This window comes from Bufo gargarizans, chromosome 8 (genome assembly GCF_014858855.1).
Source record: "Bufo gargarizans isolate SCDJY-AF-19 chromosome 8, ASM1485885v1, whole genome shotgun sequence".
NCBI classification, from domain to species: domain Eukaryota; kingdom Metazoa; phylum Chordata; class Amphibia; order Anura; family Bufonidae; genus Bufo; species Bufo gargarizans.
This window is the reverse complement of record NC_058087.1, coordinates 103602661-103625089: the sequence shown is the minus strand read 5'-3', so window position 1 is coordinate 103625089 and position 22429 is coordinate 103602661.

Here is a 22429-nt window from a genome sequence, read left to right as displayed (position 1 = left end):
AATGTAATTATATTTGAACAATTTTACCAGAAAAGTTAAAAATACACTTTTTAAAAAAAAAATGCGGTCTATTTTAACTAATATAAGAAAAACTAAAAATCTTAGCAGCAATCAAATACCACCAAAAGAAAGCTGTATTTGTGAGAAGAAAAGGAGGTAAAATTAATTTAGGTGCCAAGTTGCATGACTGAGCAATAAACCGTTAAAGTTGTGAAGTGCCGATTTGTAAAAAAAAAAAGGGCCTGGTCACTAGGGGGGAATAAACCTGTGGTCCTTAAGTGGTTAATAAGCTAATATGGGGCCGAAAGCGGGTTAGAATTAAATTACAGTATCTATATAATAATGAAGAAGAGGGAGGATTGTCCCTCCCCTTCCTCAAAGGATATTATGTTGCCGCACAACTGAAATGGTGCATTAAAAACCGGAAGAGTGAGTGCGTCAGGTTACTGTTTCGGAATCATAACTGGCCCTGGAAGGACATTTTCCACATTCTTGAAACTGGGATTACGGAGAAAAAAGGGGGAGAATGCCCAGAATGCCCGTTTAGTAAAATGCTTAGGGGAGTTTGGAACCAGGTTAGGCGTATTGTAGGACTAACACAAGCTGTTGAGTTCACTCCGATTTGGAGGAATGTCAATTTACCGCATATTATGAAGTTAGTGGATATTCAATATTGGGAAAAAACGGGGGGTTTCGTTAATTTCACAGGTTTTCTTTAGGGGGCAGATTAGAGTACTAACTGAAATCCTCCCGGGCACAACACTAAGGTTTACTGACACATTTTGATATGAACAGCTACGCCACTCTGTAAAATACATAGAAAAAAAGAATTATCTTAAAATTGCACATCACACTTTTTTAGATTTTTGAACTTATGACATGTCACCAAATAGTCCTGTTATATCACACATCTATGCAAAGCTGAAGCACGAATGTACTAAACAGATCACATTTAAAAGTGAAGCTAAATGGGAAATAGACCTACAATGCAATGAACACATTTCAAGGGACACTATTTATGGGAATATTAAAAAGGCTACAATTTCTCATGCACATATGTGGATTCTTCGTAAAATGATACATCGCTTATAATATACACCACTATTCATATCTATGATCTACAGAGATAAAGAACTAAAGTGCTACAAATGTTATATAAACTAGGGGGACTATAAACATCTACTATGGGAATGTTTAGGTATAAGGGAATATTGGTCCAAGGTCTTTGGGAAAATACAGAACTGCTCTACCCTGAAATATGATGCCTACATTGAATATGCGATTTTAGGTAATTTGCCGGATACTAACAAAAAAAGGGAGCTACGACTCTGGCTTAGGAGGACTGCCCTCACCAAAATCATAATAGTGAAGTACTGGGGTTCGAATAAATACCCCTCCTTCCGGGAATCGAAGGCGTACATGGACAAGGTAAAGCAATATGAATTTAGTCTCGCCCAGACAGAAGTGAGAAAATCAATATGGCTAGAGATTTGGGGTAACTGGAATTAATTGATATTAGGTGATAATTGAGGGGCGACAGTGGCCCCTAGCGGATATGAGGGTTGGGTAGGGATTGGGATTTAAAGATTGGAGAAAAAGCCTTGGCTGTAAGGTTTTTGATATAACATTGTACTGTGTTTTTATGTAAGTATTTTGTACATTTTGGCTTTTTCCCATTTTCTGGGAAAAAATAAATAAATACACCCATTTTTGGCAAGACCCTACATCTAAAGCCTTTGCTGCATATGTCACAGTAAAATGCAAGCTTTAAATACTGCAATTATATTCTGGGTTTAAAAAAACACCCATTGTTTACCATACCATACATCTGGGGCCCTTGTTGAATTTATCACAGTGAAATGCAAGCTTTAAAAACTGCAATTATATTCTGGGTTTAAAAAAACACCAATTTTTGACAAGACCCTACATCTGGGGCCTTTGTTGCATTTCTGATAGAGAAATACAAACTTTAAATACTGCAATTATATTCTGGGTTTAATAAAACACCCATTGTTTGCAATACCCTACATCTGGGGCTTTTGTCGCATTTGTCAAAGTAAAATACAAGCTTTAAATACTGCAATTATATTCTTGGCTTAAAAAACAACATTGTTTGGCAATAACCTACATCTGGGGTCCTTGCTGCATTTGTCACAGTGAAATACAAGCTTTAAATACTGCAATTATACTCTGGGCTTAAAAAACAACAACATTTTTTGGCAAGACCCTACATCTGGGACCCTTGCTGCATTTGTCACAGTGAAATTGTAATGACCGGCAACACGCAGAGGGAAAGTCCTGCCCAAGGGAGAGGGAAAGGTGGTGACCCCCTAACTCTCCTTGCGGCTGGCACCTGACTGCCCTGACGTCCCTAGACGGGTTCCTCACCCGTGCGGCGATCACGTGCCTAAACCCTGGCTTTCCCTGAAATGAACCCTAGATAATGAACGGGCCGGTGGGATCGCTAGTCCTCACCACTGACACTAAGAGGGAAACACCAGGGAGAGGACAGACAAACACAGACAAACACAAACACCCAGGTGGACGACAACAACTGTCCACAAAGGTCCAACAGGGATCCGGAGGGTAGCGTTCTGGATCAACTACCAGAGAACGCAGCAACACAGCTCCAGTGGGTCAGAATAGATGTCCAGGCAGGAAGCTCTATATCTGGCAACCAGAGAAGTGTGAGAGGGGAATAGAAGGAGGATTGGGAGTGCTGGACAAGGAACAGCTGAGAGAAGGAGCTACGGATCCCTGAGTGAGCCAAAAGGGTTCGCAAAGCAAACCCAGAAAGCTACAATAAGGAAACATCCCTATCTTACATAGAGCGTGCAGCCAACTGCTGCGACCTCCTGACCCTGGGTACAACGGAGTCAGGCGTGGCTCTTGACACACTCGTGACAGTACCCCCCTCTCTACGAGGGGCCTCTGGACACTCAGAACCAGGTCTCTCAGGATGAGAGGCATGAAAAATCCGAACTAGCCTGTCGGCGTTTACCTCAGATGCAGGAACCCACATTCTTTCCTCGGGACCGTAACCTCTCCAGTGCACCAGATATTGGAGAGAGCGGCGGACCCGACGAGAATTAATAATTTTGGATATCTGAAATTCTAAATTACCATCCACGACAACAGGAGGGGCTGGCAGCGGTGACGGTTCTAGAGGTGGAACATATTTTTTGAGTAACGACTTATGAAAGACATTATGGATTTTAAAAGTCTGAGGCAACTCCAGGCGAAAAGCCACGGGGTTGATGATGGCTATAATCTTGTATGGACCAATAAACCTAGGACCCAGTTTCCAAGAGGGAACCTTCAATTTGATATTCCTAGTAGATAACCACACATAGTCATTCACTCCTAGGTCCGGACCTGGCGACCGTCTCTTATCAGCCATGCATTTGTATTTACCTCCCATATTTTTCAAGTTAGCTTGCACCTTCTGCCATACCGATGAAAGAGATGACGAAAACCGTTCCTCTTCGGGAACCCCAGAAGACCCCCCCTCTTTGAAAGTACAAAATTGGGGATGAAAACAATATGCACCAAGAAATGGTGACTTGCCAGTGGATTCCTGATGGCGATTATTTATGGCAAACTCAGCTAAGGGTAAATATGACGACCACAACTCTTGGTTTTCAGACACAAAACATCTTAGATATGTCTCCAGGTTTTGGTTGGTACGCTCAGTCTGTCCATTCGACTGAGGATGGAAAGCTGAGGAAAAGGACAAGTGAATCCCCAAACGGGAACAAAAAGCTTTCCAAAATTTAGAAATAAACTGGGTTCCCCGATCCGAAACAACATCGGAGGGGACCCCGTGAAGCTTCACGATCTCACTGACGAATACCTGAGCAAGAGTTTTAGCATTAGGTAGTGCGGGTAACGCAATGAAGTGTGCCATTTTGCTAAACCTGTCCACTACTACCAAAATAACTGTTTTACCTGCAGACAAAGGTAAGTCAGTGATAAAATCCATAGACAGATGTGTCCATGGTCTATTGGGAATGACGAGTGGTAATAGAGACCCTGCAGGACGTGTATGTGAAACTTTTGCGCGCACAGGTAGAACAAGAAGACACAAAATCCAATACATCCTGACGCAACCTTGGCCACCAAAAACGAGACAATAGCTCCAAGGTTGCTTTACCACCCGGGTGCCCAGCAAGTGCCGAATTATGATGTTCCTTTAATAATTTGAGACGTAGGTTCAACGGTACAAACAATTTCTCTGAGGGGCAAGAGACCGGGGCGTCCCCCTGGGCCTCTAACACCTTCCCCTCTAAAGCAGAGTGTACCGCAGAGACAACCACTCCTCTTTGAGGAATGGGCACCGGATCACTCACATTACCCCCTCCAAGGAAACAACGAGATAGTGCATCAGCCTTGGTATTCTTTGCCCCAGGACGATAGGTAATCACAAAGTTAAACCTGGTAAAAAATAGCGACCACCTAGCCTGTCTAGGGGTGAGACGCTTAGCTGATTCAAGGTACAGTAGATTTTTGTGGTCCGTAAACACAGTGACGGGGTGGACTGCCCCCTCTAAGAAGTGACGCCACTCCTCAAACGCAAGCTTAATAGCTAACAGTTCCCTATTGCCAATATCGTAGTTCTGTTCTGCTGCAGATAGTTTTTTAGAAAAGAAAGCACAAGGACGCCATTTGCCAGGAGACGGACCCTGAGACAGTACAGCCCCCACTCCCACCTCTGATGCATCGACTTCAACAATAAAAGGCTGAGAGACATCAGGTTGGACTAGTACAGGTGCTGAGGTAAACCTCTCTTTTAGAGAGGAAAAAGCAACTTTAGCGGCGTCAGACCATTTAGAAAAATCAGTCCCCTTTCTAGTCATGTCAGTAAGGGGTTTTACGATCACCGAATAATTTTTAATGAATTTCCTATAGAAATTCGCGAAGCCCAAGAACCGTTGTAATGCTTTGAGGTTCTCAGGAAGATCCCAATCTAAAATTGCCTGGACCTTCCTAGGATCCATACGGAAACCTGACGCAGATAAATAATAACCTAGGAATTGTATCTCCTGAACGGCAAAAACACATTTTTCAATTTTAGCATATAATTCATTCGTCCGTAGGACCTGTAGTACTTGTCTGACATGCTCCTCATGTGTTCTCAGATCAGACGAATAAATTAAGATATCATCTAGGTATATTACCACAAACCTGCCGATTAGATGACTAAAAATGTCATAAACGAAATGTTGGAAGACGGCAGGAGCATTGGTCAGGCCGAAAGGCATAACTAGATTTTCATAATGCTCCTCAGGGGTGTTAAAAGCTGTTTTCCACTCATCCCCCTCTTTAATACGAATCAGATTGTAGGCCCCCCTAAGATCGAGTTTGGAGAACCACCTAGCACCCGCAATATGGTTAAACAGGTCAGGAATGAGAGGAAGAGGGTATGGGTCTCGGATGGTTATCCGATTTAATTCACGAAAATCTAGGCAAGGACGCAGGCCCCCATCTTTCTTTTTAACGAAGAAAAACCCTGCAGCCACGGGTGAAGAAGAGGGTCTGATGTGTCCCTTAGCCAAACTCTCAGAGATATAATCCTTCATGGCTTGTCTCTCTGGACCTGAAAGATTATATAACCTGGTCTTGGGTAATTTTGCGCCAGGAATAAGGTTAACCGGGCAATCATAAGGACGATGAGGTGGTAACTTCTGACAACCCTTTTCAGAAAAAACGTCCTCAAAGTCCGAAACAAAAGTAGGTAGGGTAGCTATTGATGCGACTAAGCAATTGCTATTTAAGCAATTTTCTCTGCACGGCTCACTCCACTCCGATATCTCCCTGGCCTGCCAATCCACCACTGGATTGTGCGCTACCAACCAGGGAAGGCCCAGCACTACCGGAGTGGGAAGCCCCTCCAGAACATAACATGAGAGCATCTCGTTATGGTGGTCCCCTACCCGAAGGTGTAAGTTATGAACAATGTGGGTGAGATTTCTCTGAGACAGAGGAGCAGAATCTATAGCAAATATGGGAATAGGTCTCTGTAGTGTACAGAGAGACAAACCCATAGTGCAGGCAAAATGGGCATCTATCAAATTTACCCCTGCTCCACTGTCTAGAAAGAAAGAAATAGTCTCTGTCTTATCACCAAAAAACAATAACCGCTGGCAACACGAATTGTGATGTACGTATGGAGGAAACGTATACCCCCCGGCTGACATCCTCCACACAGCCTGGGGTTAGTAGTTTTCCAACGGTTTTTTGGTTTCTGAGGAAAGAAGGACAGACATTAATGAAATGACCCCTCTCCCCACAAAAAAAACAAACCCCACGCCTACAGCGAACCTCAGGAGGACGGGCCTGACGAGTAGTTCCTCCTAGCTGCATTGGCTCGTCTAAGTCCGTACAGACTAACTGCTGCTTGGGAGGGGTTACCAATGGCTCCGTTTTTTTCAACCTGTCCCTAAGACGTCTATCTATACGGATAGAAAGGGACATAACTGCATCAAGGGAAAAGGGGGTCTCATACAATTCAAGCGCATCCTTAACCCTTTCGGATAACCCAGAGCAGAACTGACTCCTGAGAGCCAGGTCGTTCCATTGGGTATCCGTAGCCCATCTACGGAAGTCAGAGCAATACTCCTCTACCGGCCGCTCTCCTTGTAGGAGTCTCCGTAATTTTGATTCAGCCAGTGCGACTCGGTCAGGGTCGTCATATATGAGACCCAAGGCCCCGAAAAACTCATCCACTGACCGAAACGCCTGAGAATCAGTAGGTAAAGAGAACGCCCAGGACTGCGGGTCCCCCTGCAGCAGGGAAATAACAACCCCCACCCGCTGTTCTTCATTACCGGAGGAGTAAGGGCGCAGTTTAAAGTATAATTTACAGGCCTCACGGAAAATCAAAAACTTGTCCCTTCCCCCAGAAAATCTGTCAGGGAGAGGGACCTTGGGTTCCACAACAACCTGGTTACCAGTAGCAACCGCTGGACTTGCGGTCTGTTGTAATTGCTGCTGTTGCTGGAGGACCGACGCCTTCAATCCTGCCACCTCCAAAGACAGGCCATGAGATTGTTCAGACAGAGCAGCAATTTGATCCATACTGGATTCTAAGTAGGTAAAAAAAAATAATATTATTTTTTTTTTAACCTACACAAAAATAAGGGCCAGATATAATGTAATGACCGGCAACACGCACAGGGAGGAAAAAGGGAAAGTCCTGCCCAAGGGAGAGGGAAAGGTGGTGACTAGGGATGAGCGAACTCGAACTGTATAGTTCGGGTTCGTACCGAATTTTGGGGTGTCCGTGACACGGACCCGAACCCGGACATTTTCGTAAAAGTCCGGGTTCGGGTTCGGTGTTCGTCGCTTTCTTCGTGCTTTTGTGACGCTTTCTTGGCGCTTTTTGAAAGGCTGCAAAGCAGCCAATCAACAAGCGTCATACTACTTGCCCCAAGAGGCCATCACAGCCATGCCTACTATTGGCATGGCTGTGATTGGCCAGAGCACCATGTGACCCAGCCTCTATTTAAGCTGGAGTCACATAGCGCCGCCCGTCACTCTGCTCTGATTAGCGTAGGGAGAGGTTGCGGCTGCGACAGTAGGGCGAGATTAGGCAGATTAACTCCTCCAAAGGACTTGATTAACTGATCGATCTGCAGCTGTGGATCATTGAGCTGCTGATCCTCAATTGCTCACTGTTTTTAGGCTGCACAGACCGTTTGTCAGTCACATTTTTCTGGGGTGATCGGCGGCCATTTTGTGTCTTGTGGTGCGCCAGCACAAGCTGCGACCAAGTGCATTTAACCCTCAATGGTGTGGTTGTTTTTTGGCTAAAGCCTACATCAGGGTGAAGCTGTCACACCAAGTGCATTTAACCAGCAATAGTCTGTTCATTTTTTGGCCATATACAAAATCAGGGGCAAGCTGCGCCTGTCACCAAGTGCATTTAACCCTCAATGGTGTGGTTGTTTTTTGGCTAAAGCCTACATCAGGGTGAAGCTGTCACACCAAGTGCATTTAACCAGCAATAGTCTGTTCATTTTTTGGCCATATACTAAATCAGGGGCAAGCTGCGCCTGTCACCAAGTGCATTTAACCCTCAATGGTGTGGTTGTTTTTTGGCTAAAGCCTACATCAGGGTGAAGCTGTCACACCAAGTGCATTTAACCAGCAATAGTCTGTTTATTTTTTGGCCATATCCCAGTCTAATTCTGTCACTAAATCCATACCGGTCACCCAGCGCCTAAATACTAGGCCTCAAATTTATATCCAGCTAAATCTGTCCCTAGTGCTGTAGCTGGGCGAGTTATTTAGTGTCCGTTCAAGCACATTTCTTGTTCTGGGTTGAAATACAATTCCCAATTTAGCAATTTCATAATTTAGTGGTTTCTGCTATATCAGAGCTATTTGAAATCTATCCCTAAAAGGGTATATAATATTCAAGGTGCACATTGGGTCATTCAGAATAACTTCACACACACCCGCTACTGTGTATTTCCAAGTCTAATTCTGTCACTAAACCCATACCTGTCACGCAGCGCCTAAATACTAGGCCTCAAATTTATATCCAGCTAAATCTGTCCCTAGTGCTGTAGCTGGGCGAGTTATTTAGTGTCCGTTCAAGCACATTTCTTGTTCTGGGTTGAAATACAATTCCCAATTTAGCAATTTCATAATTTAGTGGTTTCTGCTATATCAGAGCTATTTGAAATCTATCCCTAAAAGGGTATATAATATTCAAGGTGCACATTGGGTCATTCAGAATAACTTCACACACACCCGCTACTGTGTATTTCCAAGTCTAATTCTGGCACTAAACCCATACCTGTCACCCAGCGCCTAAATACTAGGCCTCAAATTTATATCCCGCTAAATCTGTCCTTAGTGCTGTAGCTGGGCGAGTTATTTAGTGTCCGTTCAAGCACATTTCTTGTTCTGGGTTGAAATACAATTCCCAATTTAGCAATTTCATAATTTAGTGGTTTCTGCTATATCAGAGCTATTTGAAATCTATCCCTAAAAGGGTATATAATATTCAAGGTGCACATTGGGTCATTCAGAATAACTTCACACACACCAGCTACTGTGTATTTCCAAGTCTAATTCTGGCACTAAACCCATACCTGTCACCCAGCGCCTAAATACTAGGCCTCAAATTTATATCCCGCTAAATCTGTCCTTAGTGCTGTAGCTGGGCGAGTTATTTAGTGTCCGTTCAAGCACATTTCTTGTTCTGGGTTGAAATACAATTCCCAATTTAGCAATTTCATAATTTAGTGGTTTCTGCTATATCAGAGCTATTTGAAATCTATCCCTAAAAGGGTATATAATATTCAAGGTGCACATTGGGTCATTCAGAATAACTTCACACACACCCGCTACTGTGTATTTCCAAGTCTAATTCTGGCACTAAACCCATACCTGTCACCCAGCGCCTAAATACTAGGCCTCAAATTTATATCCCGCTAAATCTGTCCTTAGTGCTGTAGCTGGGCGAGTTATTTAGTGTCCGTTCAAGCACATTTCTTGTTCTGGGTTGAAATACAATTCCCAATTTAGCAATTTCATAATTTAGTGGTTTCTGCTATATCAGAGCTATTTGAAATCTATCCCTAAAAGGGTATATAATATTCAAGGTGCACATTGGGTCATTCAGAATAACTTCACACACACCCGCTACTGTGTATTTCCAAGTCTAATTCTGGCACTAAACCCATACCTGTCACCCAGCGCCTAAATACTAGGCCTCAAATTTATATCCTGCTAAATCTCTCGTTAACGCTGTCCTGTTGTGGCTGGGAAAGTTATTTAGTGTCCGTCAAAGCACATTTCTTGTTCTGGGTTGAAATACAATTCCCAATTTAGCAATTTCATAATTTAGTGGTTTCTGCTATATCAGAGCTATTTGAAATCTATCCCTAAAAGGGTATATAATATTCAAGGTGCACATTGGGTCATTCAGAATAACTTCACACACACCCGCTACTGTGTATTTCCAAGTCTAATTCTGGCACTAAACCCATACCTGTCACCCAGCGCCTAAATACTAGGTCTCAAATTTATATCCCGCTAAATCTGTCCTTAGTGCTGTAGCTGGGCGAGTTATTTAGTGTCCGTTCAAGCACATTTCTTGTTCTGGGTTGAAATACAATTCCCAATTTAGCAATTTCATAATTTAGTGGTTTCTGCTATATCAGAGCTATTTGAAATCTATCCCTAAAAGGGTATATAATATTCAAGGTGCACATTGGGTCATTCAGAATAACTTCACACACACCCGCTACTGTGTATTTCTAAGTCTAATTCTGTCACTAAACCCATACCTGTCACCCAGCGCCTAAATACTAGGCCTCAAATTTATATCCTGCTAAATCTCTCGTTAACGCTGTCCTGTTGTGGCTGGGAAAGTTATTTAGTGTCCGTCAAAGCACATTTTTTGTTCTGGGTTTAAATACAATTCCCAATTTAACAATTTCATAATTTAGTGGTTTCTGCTATATCAGAGCTATTTGAAATCTATCCCTAAAAGGGTATATAATATTCAAGGTGCACATTGGGTCATTCAGAATAACTTCACACACACCCGCTACTGTGTATTTCCAAGTCTAATTCTGTCACTAAACCCATACCTGTCACCCAGCGCCTAAATACTAGGCCTCAAATTTATATCCTGCTAAATCTCTCGTTAACGCTGTCCTGTTGTGGCTGGGAAAGTTATTTAGTGTCCGTCAAAGCACATTTTTTGTTCTGGGTTGAAATACAATTCCCAATTTAGCAATTTCATAATTTAGTGGTTTCTGCTATATCAGAGCTATTTGAAATCTATCCCTAAAAGGGTATATAATATTCAAGGTGCACATAGGGTCATTCAGAATAACTTCACACACACGCTTCTGTGCATTTCCAAGTCTAATTCTGTCACTAAATCCATACCGGTCACCCAGCGCCTAAATACTAGGCCTCAAATTTATATCCAGCTAAATCTGTCCCTAGTGCTGTAGCTGGGCGAGTTATTTAGTGTCCGTTCAAGCACATTTCTTGTTCTGGGTTGAAATACAATTCCCAATTTAGCAATTTCATAATTTAGTGGTTTCTGCTATATCAGAGCTATTTGAAATCTATCCCTAAAAGGGTATATAATATTCAAGGTGCACATAGGGTCATTCAGAATAACTTCACACACACGCTTCTGTGCATTTCCAAGTCTAATTCTGTCACTAAATCCATACCGGTCACCCAGCGCCTAAATACTAGGCCTCAAATTTATATCCAGCTAAATCTGTCCCTAGTGCTGTAGCTGGGCGAGTTATTTAGTGTCCGTTCAAGCACATTTCTTGTTCTGGGTTGAAATACAATTCCCAATTTAGCAATTTCATAATTTAGTGGTTTCTGCTATATCAGAGCTATTTGAAATCTATCCCTAAAAGGGTATATAATATTCAAGGTGCACATAGGGTCATTCAGAATAACTTCACACACCCGCTACTGTGCATTTCCAAATCTAATTCTGTCACTAAACCCATACCTGTCACCCAGCGCCTAAATACTAGGCCTCAAATTTATATCCCGCTAAATCTCTCGTTACCGCTGTCCTGTTGTGGCTGGGAAAGTTATTTAGTGTCCGTCAAAGCACATTTTTTGTTCTGGGTTTAAATACAATTCCCAATTTAACAATTTCATAATTTAGTGGTTTCTGCTATATCAGAGCTATTTGAAATCTATCCCTAAAAGGGTATATAATATTCAAGGTGCACATTGGGTCATTCAGAATAACTTCACACACACCCGCTACTGTGTATTTCCAAGTCTAATTCTGTCACTAAACCCATACCTGTCACCCAGCGCCTAAATACTAGGCCTCAAATTTATATCCTGCTAAATCTCTCGTTAACGCTGTCCTGTTGTGGCTGGGAAAGTTATTTAGTGTCCGTTCAAGCACATTTCTTGTTCTGGGTTGAAATACAATTCCCAATTTAGCAATTTCATAATTTAGTGGTTTCTGCTATATCAGAGCTATTTGAAATCTATCCCTAAAAGGGTATATAATATTCAAGGTGCACATAGGGTCATTCAGAATAACTTCACACACACGCTTCTGTGCATTTCCAAGTCTAATTCTGTCACTAAATCCATACCGGTCACCCAGCGCCTAAATACTAGGCCTCAAATTTATATCCAGCTAAATCTGTCCCTAGTGCTGTAGCTGGGCAAGTTATTTAGTGTCCGTTCAAGCACATTTCTTGTTCTGGGTTGAAATACAATTCCCAATTTAGCAATTTCATAATTTAGTGGTTTCTGCTATATCAGAGCTATTTGAAATCTATCCCTAAAAGGGTATATAATATTCAAGGTGCACATAGGGTCATTCAGAATAACTTCACACACCCGCTACTGTGCATTTCCAAATCTAATTCTGTCACTAAACCCATACCTGTCACCCAGCGCCTAAATACTAGGCCTCAAATTTATATCCCGCTAAATCTCTCGTTACCGCTGTCCTGTTGTGGCTGGGAAAGTTATTTAGTGTCCGTCAAAGCACATTTTTTGTTCTGGGTTGAAATACAATTCCCAATTTAGCAATTTCATAATTTAGTCGTTTCTGCTATATCAGAGCTATTTGAAATCTATCCCTAAAAGGGTAGATCATATTGAAGGTGCACATAGGGTCATTCAGAATAACTTCACACACACGCTTCTGTGCATTTCCAAGTCTAATTCTGTCACTAAATCCATACCGGTCACCCAGCGCCTAAATACTAGGCCTCAAATTTATATCCCGCTGAATTTGAATACAATACATTGGGCCAAATAATATATTTGTTGTTGTGGTGAACCATAACAATGAGAAAAACATCTAGTAAGGGACGCGGACGTGGACATGGTCGTGGTGGTGTTAGTGGACCCTCTGGTGCTGGGAGAGGACGTGGCCGTTCTGCCACATCCACACGTCCTAGTGTACCAACTACCTCAGGTCCCAGTAGCCGCCAGAATTTACAGCGATATATGGTGGGGCCCAATGCCGTTCTAAGGATGGTAAGGCCTGAGCAGGTACAGGCATTAGTCAATTGGGTGGCCGACAGTGGATCCAGCACGTTCACATTATCTCCCACCCAGTCTTCTGCAGAAAGCGCACAGATGGCGCCTGAAAACCAACCCCATCAGTCTGTCACATCACCCCCATGCATACCAGGGAAACTGTCTCAGCCTCAAGTTATGCAGCAGTCTCTTATGCTGTTTGAAGACTCCGCTGGCAGGGTTTCCCAAGGGCATCCACCTAGCCCTTCCCCAGCGGTGAAAGACATAGAATGCACTGACGCACAACCACTTATGTTTCCTGATGATGAGGACATGGGAATACCACCTCAGCATGTCTCTGATGATGACGAAACACAGGTGCCAACTGCTGCGTCTTTCTGCAGTGTGCAGACTGAACAGGAGGTCAGGGATCAAGACTGGGTGGAAGACGATGCAGGGGACGATGAGGTCCTAGACCCCACATGGAATGAAGGTCGTGCCACTGACTTTCACAGTTCGGAGGAAGAGGCAGTGGTGAGACCGAGCCAACAGCGTAGCAAAAGAGGGAGCAGTGGGCAAAAGCAGAACACCCGCCGCCAAGAGACTCCGCCTGCTACTGACCGCCGCCATCTGGGACCGAGCACCCCAAAGGCAGCTTCAAGGAGTTCCCTGGCATGGCACTTCTTCAAACAATGTGCTGACGACAAGACCCGAGTGGTTTGCACGCTGTGCCATCAGAGCCTGAAGCGAGGCATTAACGTTCTGAACCTGAGCACAACCTGCATGACCAGGCACCTGCATGCAAAGCATGAACTGCAGTGGAGTAAACACCTTAAAACCAAGGAAGTCACTCAGGCTCCCCCTGCTACCTCTTCTGCTGCTGCCGCCTCGGCCTATTCTGCTGCTGCCGCCTCGGCCTCTTCCTCCGCCTCTGGAGGAACGTTGGCACCTGCCGCCCAGCAAACAGGGGATGTACCACCAACACCACCACCACCACCTCCGTCACCAAGCGTCTCAACCATGTCACACGCCAGCGTTCAGCTCTCCATCTCACAAACATTTGATAGAAAGCGTAAATTCCCACCTAGCCACCCTCGATCCCTGGCCCTGAATGCCAGCATTTCTAAACTACTGGCCTATGAAATGCTGTCATTTAGGCTGGTGGACACAGACAGCTTCAAACAGCTCATGTCGCTTGCTGTCCCACAGTATGTTGTTCCCAGCCGGCACTACTTCTCCAAGAGAGCCGTGCCTTCCCTGCACAACCAAGTATCCGATAAAATCAAGTGTGCACTGCGCAACGCCATCTGTGGCAAGGTCCACCTAACCACAGATACGTGGACCAGTAAGCACGGCCAGGGACGCTATATCTCCCTAACTGCACACTGGGTAAATGTAGTGGCAGCTGGGCCCCAGGCGGAGAGCTGTTTGGCGCACGTCCTTCCGCCGCCAAGGATCGCAGGGCAACATTCTTTGCCTCCTGTTGCCACCTCCTCCTTCTCGGCTTCCTCCTCCTCTTCTTCCACCTGCTCATCCAGTCAGCCACACACCTTCACCACCAACTTCAGCACAGCCCGGGGTAAACGTCAGCAGGCCATTCTGAAACTCATATGTTTGGGGGACAGGCCCCACACCGCACAGGAGTTGTGGCGGGGTATAGAACAACAGACCGACGAGTGGTTGCTGCCGGTGAGCCTCAAGCCCGGCCTGGTGGTGTGTGATAATGGGCGAAATCTCGTTGCAGCTCTGGGACTAGCCAATTTGACGCACATCCCTTGCTTGGCGCATGTGCTGAATTTGGTGGTGCAGAAGTTCATTCACAACTACCCCGACATGTCAGAGCTGCTGCATAAAGTGCGGGCCGTCTGTTCGCGCTTCCGGCGTTCACATCCTGCTGCTGCTCGCCTGTCTGCGCTACAGCGTAACTTCGGCCTTCCCGCTCACCGCCTCATATGCGACGTGCCCACCAGGTGGAACTCCACCTTGCACATGCTGGACAGACTGTGCGAGCAGCAGCAGGCCATAGTGGAGTTTCAGCTGCAGCACGCACGGGTCAGTCGCACTACAGAACAGCACCACTTCACCACCAATGACTGGGCCTCCATGCGAGACCTGTGTGCCCTGTTGCGCTGTTTCGAGTACTCCACCAACATGGCCAGTGGCGATGACACCGTTATCAGCGTTACAATACCACTTCTATGTCTCCTTGAGAAAACACTTAGGGCGATGATGGAAGAGGAGGTGGCCCAGGAGGAGGAGGAGGAGGAGGAGGAAGAGGGGTCATTTTTAGCACTTTCAGGCCAGTCTCTTCGAAGTGACTCAGAGGGAGGTTTTTGGCAACAGCAGAGGCCAGGTACAAATGTGGCCAGCCAGGGCCCACTACTGGAGGACGAGGAGGACGAGGATGAGGAGGAGGTGGAGGAGGATGAGGATGAAGCATGGTCACAGCGGGGTGGCACCCAACGCAGCTCGGGTCCATCACTGGTGCGTGGCTGGGGGGAAAGGCAGGACGATGACGATACGCCTCCCACAGAGGACAGCTTGTCCTTATCCCTGGGCAGCCTGGCACACATGAGCGACTACATGCTGCAGTGCCTGCGCAACGACAGCAGAGTTGCCCACATTTTAACCTGTGCGGACTACTGGGTTGCCACCCTGCTGGATCCACGCTACAAAGACAATGTGCCCACCTTACTTCCTGCACTGGAGCGTGATAGGAAGATGCGCGAGTACAAGCGCACGTTGGTAGACGCGCTACTGAGAGCATTCCCAAATGTCACAGGGGAACAAGTGGAAGCCCAAGGCCAAGGCAGAGGAGGAGCAAGAGGTCGCCAAGGCAGCTGTGTCACGGCCAGCTCCTCTGAGGGCAGGGTTAGCATGGCAGAGATGTGGAAAACTTTTGTCAACACGCCACAGCTAACTGCACCACCACCTGATACGCAACGTGTTAGCAGGAGGCAACATTTCACTAACATGGTGGAACAGTACGTGTGCACACCCCTCCACGTACTGACTGATGGTTCGGCCCCATTCAACTTCTGGGTCTCTAAATTGTCCACGTGGCCAGAGCTAGCCTTTTATGCCTTGGAGGTGCTGGCCTGCCCGGCAGCCAGCGTTTTGTCTGAACGTGTATTCAGCACGGCAGGGGGCGTCATTACAGACAAACGCAGCCGCCTGTCTACAGCCAATGTGGACAAGCTGACGTTCATAAAAATGAACCAGGCATGGATCCCACAGGACCTGTCCGTCCCTTGTCCAGATTAGACATTAACTACCTCCCCATAACCATATATTATTGGACTCCAGGGCACTTCCTCATTCAATCCTATTTTTATTTTCATTTTACCATTATATTGCGATGCTACCCAAAGTTGAATGAACCTCTCCTCTGCCTGTGTGCTAGGCCTAAATATATGCCAATGGACTGTTGCAGTGGTGGCTGACATGAAGCCTGATTCTCTGCTATGACATGCAGACTAATTCTCTGCTGACATGAAGCCAGATTGTCTGTTACGGGACCTCCCTCCTCTGCCTGGGTGCTGGGCCTAAATTTATGACAATGGACTGTTGCAGTGGTGGCTGACGTGAAGCCTCATTCTCTGCTATGACATGCAGACTGATTCTCTGCTGACATGAAGCCAGATTGTCTGTTACGGGACCTCTCTCCTCTGCCTGTGTGCTAGGCCTAAATATATGCCAATGGACTGTTGCAGTGGTGGCTGACGTGAAGCCTGATTCTCTGCTATGACATGCAGACTGATTCTCTGCTGACATGAAGCCAGATCCTCTGTTACGGGACCTCTCTCCTCTGCCTGTGTGTGTGCTGGGCCTAAATATATGCCAATGGACTGTTGCAGTGGTGGCTGACGTGAAGCCTCATTCTCTGCTATGACATGCAGACTAATTCTCTGCTGACATGAAGACAGATTCTCTGTTACGGGACCTCCCTCCTCTGCCTGGGTGCTGGGCCTAAATATATGCCAATGGACTGTTGCAGTGGTGGGTGACGTGAAGCCTCATTCTCTGCTATGACATGCAGACTAATTCTCTGCTGACATGAAGCCAGATTGTCTGTTACGGGACCTCTCTCCTCTGCCTGTGTGTGTGCTGGGCCTAAATATATGCCAATGGACTGTTGCAGTGGTGGCTGACGTGAAGCCTCATTCTCTGCTATGACATGCAGACTAATTCTCTGCTGACATGAAGACAGATTCTCTGTTACGGGACCTCCCTCCTCTGCCTGGGTGCTGGGCCTAAATATATGCCAATGGACTGTTGCAGTGGTGGGTGACGTGAAGCCTGATTCTCTGCTATGACATGCAGACTAATTCTCTGCTGACATGAAGACAGATTCTCTGTTACGGGACCTCTCTCCTCTGCCTGTGTGTGTGCTGGGCCTAAATATATGCCAATGGACTGTTGCAGTGGTGGCTGACGTGAAGCCTCATTCTCTGCTATGACATGCAGACTAATTCTCTGCTGACATGAAGACAGATTCTCTGTTACGGGACCTCTCTCCTCTGCCTGTGTGTGTGCTGGGCCTAAATATATGTCAATGGACTGTTGCAGTGGTGGCTGACGTGAAGCCTCATTCTCTGCTATGACATGCAGACTAATTCTCTGCTGACATGAAGACAGATTCTCTGTTACGGGACCTCCCTCCTCTGCCTGGGTGCTGGGCCTAAATATATGCCAATGGACTGTTGCAGTGGTGGGTGACGTGAAGCCTGATTCTCTGCTATGACATGCAGACTAATTCTCTGCTGACATGAAGACAGATTCTCTGTTACGGGACCTCTCTCCTCTGCCTGTGTGTGTGCTGGGCCTAAATATATGCCAATGGACTGTTGCAGTGGTGGCTGACGTGAAGCCTCATTCTCTGCTATGACATGCAGACTAATTCTCTGCTGACATGAAGACAGATTCTCTGTTACGGGACCTCCCTCCTCTGCCTGGGTGCTGGGCCTAAATATATGCCAATGGACTGTTGCAGTGGTGGCTGACGTGAAGCCTCATTCTCTGCTATGACATGCAGACTGATTCTCTGCTGACATGAAGCCAGATCGTCTGTTACGGGACCTCTCTGCTCTGCCTGTGTGCTAGGCCTAAATATATGCCAATGGACTGTTGCAGTGGTGGGTGACGTGAAGCCTCATTCTCTGCTATGACATGCAGACTGATTCTCTGCTGTCATGAAGCCAGATTGTCTGTTACGGGACCTCTCTGCTCTGCCTGTGTGCTAGGCCTAAATATATGCCAATGGACTGTTGCAGTGGTGGGTGACGTGAAGCCTCATTCTCTGCTATGACATGCAGACTAATTCTCTGCTGACATGAAGACAGATTCTCTGTTACGGGACCTCCCTCCTCTGCCTGGGTGCTGGGCCTAAATATATGCCAATGGACTGTTGCAGTGGTGGCTGACGTGAAGCCTCATTCTCTGCTATGACATGCAGACTGATTCTCTGCTGACATGAAGCCAGATCGTCTGTTACGGGACCTCTCTGCTCTGCCTGTGTGCTAGGCCTAAATATATGCCAATGGACTGTTGCAGTGGTGGGTGACGTGAAGCCTCATTCTCTGCTATGACATGCAGACTGATTCTCTGCTGTCATGAAGCCAGATTGTCTGTTACGGGACCTCTCTGCTCTGCCTGTGTGCTAGGCCTAAATATATGCCAATGGACTGTTGCAGTGGTGGGTGACGTGAAGCCTCATTCTCTGCTATGACATGCAGACTGATTCTCTGCTGTCATGAAGCCAGATTGTCTGTTACGGGACCTCTCTGCTCTGCCTGTGTGCTAGGCCTAAATATATGCCAATGGACTGTTGCAGTGGTGGGTGACGTGAAGCCTCATTCTCTGCTATGACATGCAGACTGATTCTCTGCTGACATGAAGCCAGATTGTCTGTTACGGGACCTCTCTCCTCTGCCTGTGTGCTAGGCCTAAATATATGCCAATGGACTGTTGCAGTGGTGGCTGACGTGAAGCCTCATTCTCTGCTATGACATGCAGACTAATTCTCTGCTGACATGAAGCCAGATTGTCTGTTACGGGACCTCTCTCCTCTGCCTGGGTGCTGGGCCTAAATTTATGACAATGGACTGTTGCAGTGGTGGCTGACGTGAAGCCTGATTCTCTGCTATGACATGCAGACTGATTCTCTGCTGACATGAAGCCAGATCCTCTGTTACGGGACCTCTCTCCTCTGCCTGTGTGTGTGCTGGGCCTAAATATATGCCAATGGACTGTTGCAGTGGTGGCTGACGTGAAGCCTCATTCTCTGCTATGACATGCAGACTGATTCTCTGCTGACATGAAGCCAGATTCTCTGTTACGGGACCTCTCTCCTCTGCCTGTGTGTGTGCTGGGCCTAAATATATGCCAATGGACTGTTGCAGTGGTGGCTGACGTGAAGCCTCATTCTCTGCTATGACATGCAGACTAATTCTCTGCTGACATGAAGACAGATTCTCTGTTACGGGACCTCCCTCCTCTGCCTGGGTGCTGGGCCTAAATATATGCCAATGGACTGTTGCAGTGGTGGCTGACGTGAAGCCTCATTCTCTGCTATGACATGCAGACTAATTCTCTGCTGACATGAAGACAGATTCTCTGTTACGGGACCTCTCTCCTCTGCCTGGGTGCCGGGGCCTAAATATCTGAGAATGGACTGTTCCAGTGGTGGGTGACGGGAAGCCAGATTCTCTGCTATGGAACCTCTCTCCAATTGATTTTGGTTAATTTTTATTTATTTAATTTTTAATTTAATTCATTTCCCTATCCACATTTGTTTGCAGGGGATTTACCTACATGTTGCTGCCTTTTGCAGCCCTCTAGCTCTTTCCTGGGCTGTTTTACAGCCTTTTTAGTGCCGAAAAGTTCGGGTCCCCATTGACTTCAATGGGGTTCGGGTTCGGGACGAAGTTCGGATCGGGTTCGGATCCCGAACCCGAACATTTCCGGGATGTTCGGCCGAACTTCTCGAACCCGAACATCCAGGTGTTCGCTCAACTCTAGTGGTGACCCCTAACTCTCCTTGCGGCTGGCACCTGACTGCCCTGACGTCCCTAGACGGGTTCCTCACCCGTGCGGCGATCACGTGCCTAAACCCTGGCTTTCCCTGAAATGAACCCTAGATGGACTAGTCCTCACCACTGACACTAAGAGGGAAACACCAGGGAGAGGACAGACAAACACAAACACCCAGGTGGACGACAACAACTGTCCACAAAGGTCCAACAGGGATCCGGAGGGTAGCGTTCTGGATCAACTACCAGAGAACGCAGCAACACAGCTCCAGTGGGTCAGAATAGATGTCCAGGCAGGAAGCTCTATATCTGGCAACCAGAGAAGTGTGAGAGGGGAATATAAGGAGGATTGGAGTGCTGGACAAGGAACAGCTGAGAGAAGGAGCTACGGATCCCTGAGTGAGCCAAAAGGGTTCGCAAAGCAAACCCAGAAAGCTACAATAAGGAAACATCCCTATCTTACATAGAGCGTGCTGCCAACCGCTGCGACCTCCTGACCCTGGGTACAACGGAGTCAGGCGTGGCTCTTGACACCCTCGTGACATAAATACAAGCTTTAAATACGGAAATTATATTCTGTATTAAAAAAAAAAAAAAATTTGGGCAAGACAATACTTCTGGGGCCTTTGCTTCATTTGTCACAGTGAAATATAAGCTTTAAAAATTACAATTTTATTCTGGGTTTAAAAAAACACCCATTTATGGCAAGACCCTACATCTGGGGCCTTTGCTGCATTTGTTACAGTAAAATACAAGCTTTAAATACTGCAATTATATTCTGGGATTAAAAAAACACCCATTTTTGGCAACAGCCTTTATCTAGGGCCTTTTACTGCATTTGTCACAGTAATATACAAGCTTTAAATACAGCAATTATATTCTAGGTTTAAAAAAACACCAATATTTGGCAAGACTCTACATCTGGGGCCTTTGCTGCATTTCTCATAGAAATTATATTCTAGATTTTAAAAAACACCCATTGTTTGCAATACCCTACATCTGGGGCTTTTGCAACATTTGTCACAGTGAAATACAAGTTTTAAATACTGCAATTATATTCTTGGTTTAAAAAACATTGTTTGCAATACCCTACATATGGAGCCATTCCTGCATTTGTCACAGTGAAATACAAGCTTTAAATACTGCAATTATATTCTGGGTTTAAAAGAACACCCATTGTTTGCAATACCCTACATCTGGGGTCCTTGCTGCATTTGTCACAGTTAAATACAAGCTTTAAATACTGCAATTATATTCTGTGATAAAAAAACACCCATTTTTGGCAATAACCTACATCTGGGGCCTTTGCTGCATTTGTCACAGTAAAATATAATGCTTTAAATACTGCAATTATATTCTGGGTTTAAAAAAATAATAATTTTTGGCAAGACCCTACATGTAGGACCTTTGCTGCATTTGTCACAGTGAAATACAAGCTTTAACCCCTTAAGGACACAGGGCGTACAGGTACGCCCTTGTGCCCTGGTACTTAAGGACACAGGGCGTACATGTACGCCCTGTGCATTTTCGATCACTGCCGTGCGGCTGGCAGTGATCGGAACCCGGTGCCTGCTCAAATCATTGAGCAGGCACCTAGGCTAAATGCGCGGGGGGGTCCCGTGACCCCCCCATGTCGGCGATCGCGGCAAACCGCAGGTCAATTCAGACCTGCGGTTTGCTGCGATTTCTGCAGTTTCTGATCCCCGCGGTCCCTGACCGCGGGGATCAGAAACTTTAGTATTCCTAAAGTGCATCTGTATCCCCCCCCCTGCACCCCTTAGTGATTTTTGCCCGGTGGGAGGTGCAGGGGGAGGGTTGCGGGCGGTGCGGGCGGTGCGGGAGGCGGGCGGTGCGGTAGGCGGGATCGCGATCCCCCGCCCGCCTCCCATTGCGTAATCGTTGGCGTCTAGTGGGTATACCAGGGTGCCAGCACATTGCTGGCACCTGGTATAAACGGCTGACATCGGTGATGCGATGTCAGCCGTTTAACCCTTTCCATACAGCGGTCCGTACGGACCGCTGTATGGAAAAGGTTAACAGTAAGAGGGAGCTCCCTCCCTCTCCCATCGGGGGGCTGCTGTGCCTTTGCAGTCCCCCGAATGGAGAGGGAGAGAGCTTCCAGGCAGCCCCCCCAAGCCCCGTCCTTACCCTTCCCCGTCTGCGCAGTTCTGGCCACTACTGAGCAGACGGGGAAGGTTCCCATGGCAACAGGACACCTGCTCAGGCGTCCTGCTGTCCATGGTGCTGAACAGATCTGTGCTGAAAGGCATAGATCTGTTCAGACAAAGTGTAAAATACAGTATAGTACTATATATTGTACTGTACTGTATTATGCAGACATCAGACCCACTGGATCTTCAAGAACCAAGTGGGTCTGGGTCAAAAAAAATGTGAAAAATAAAGTA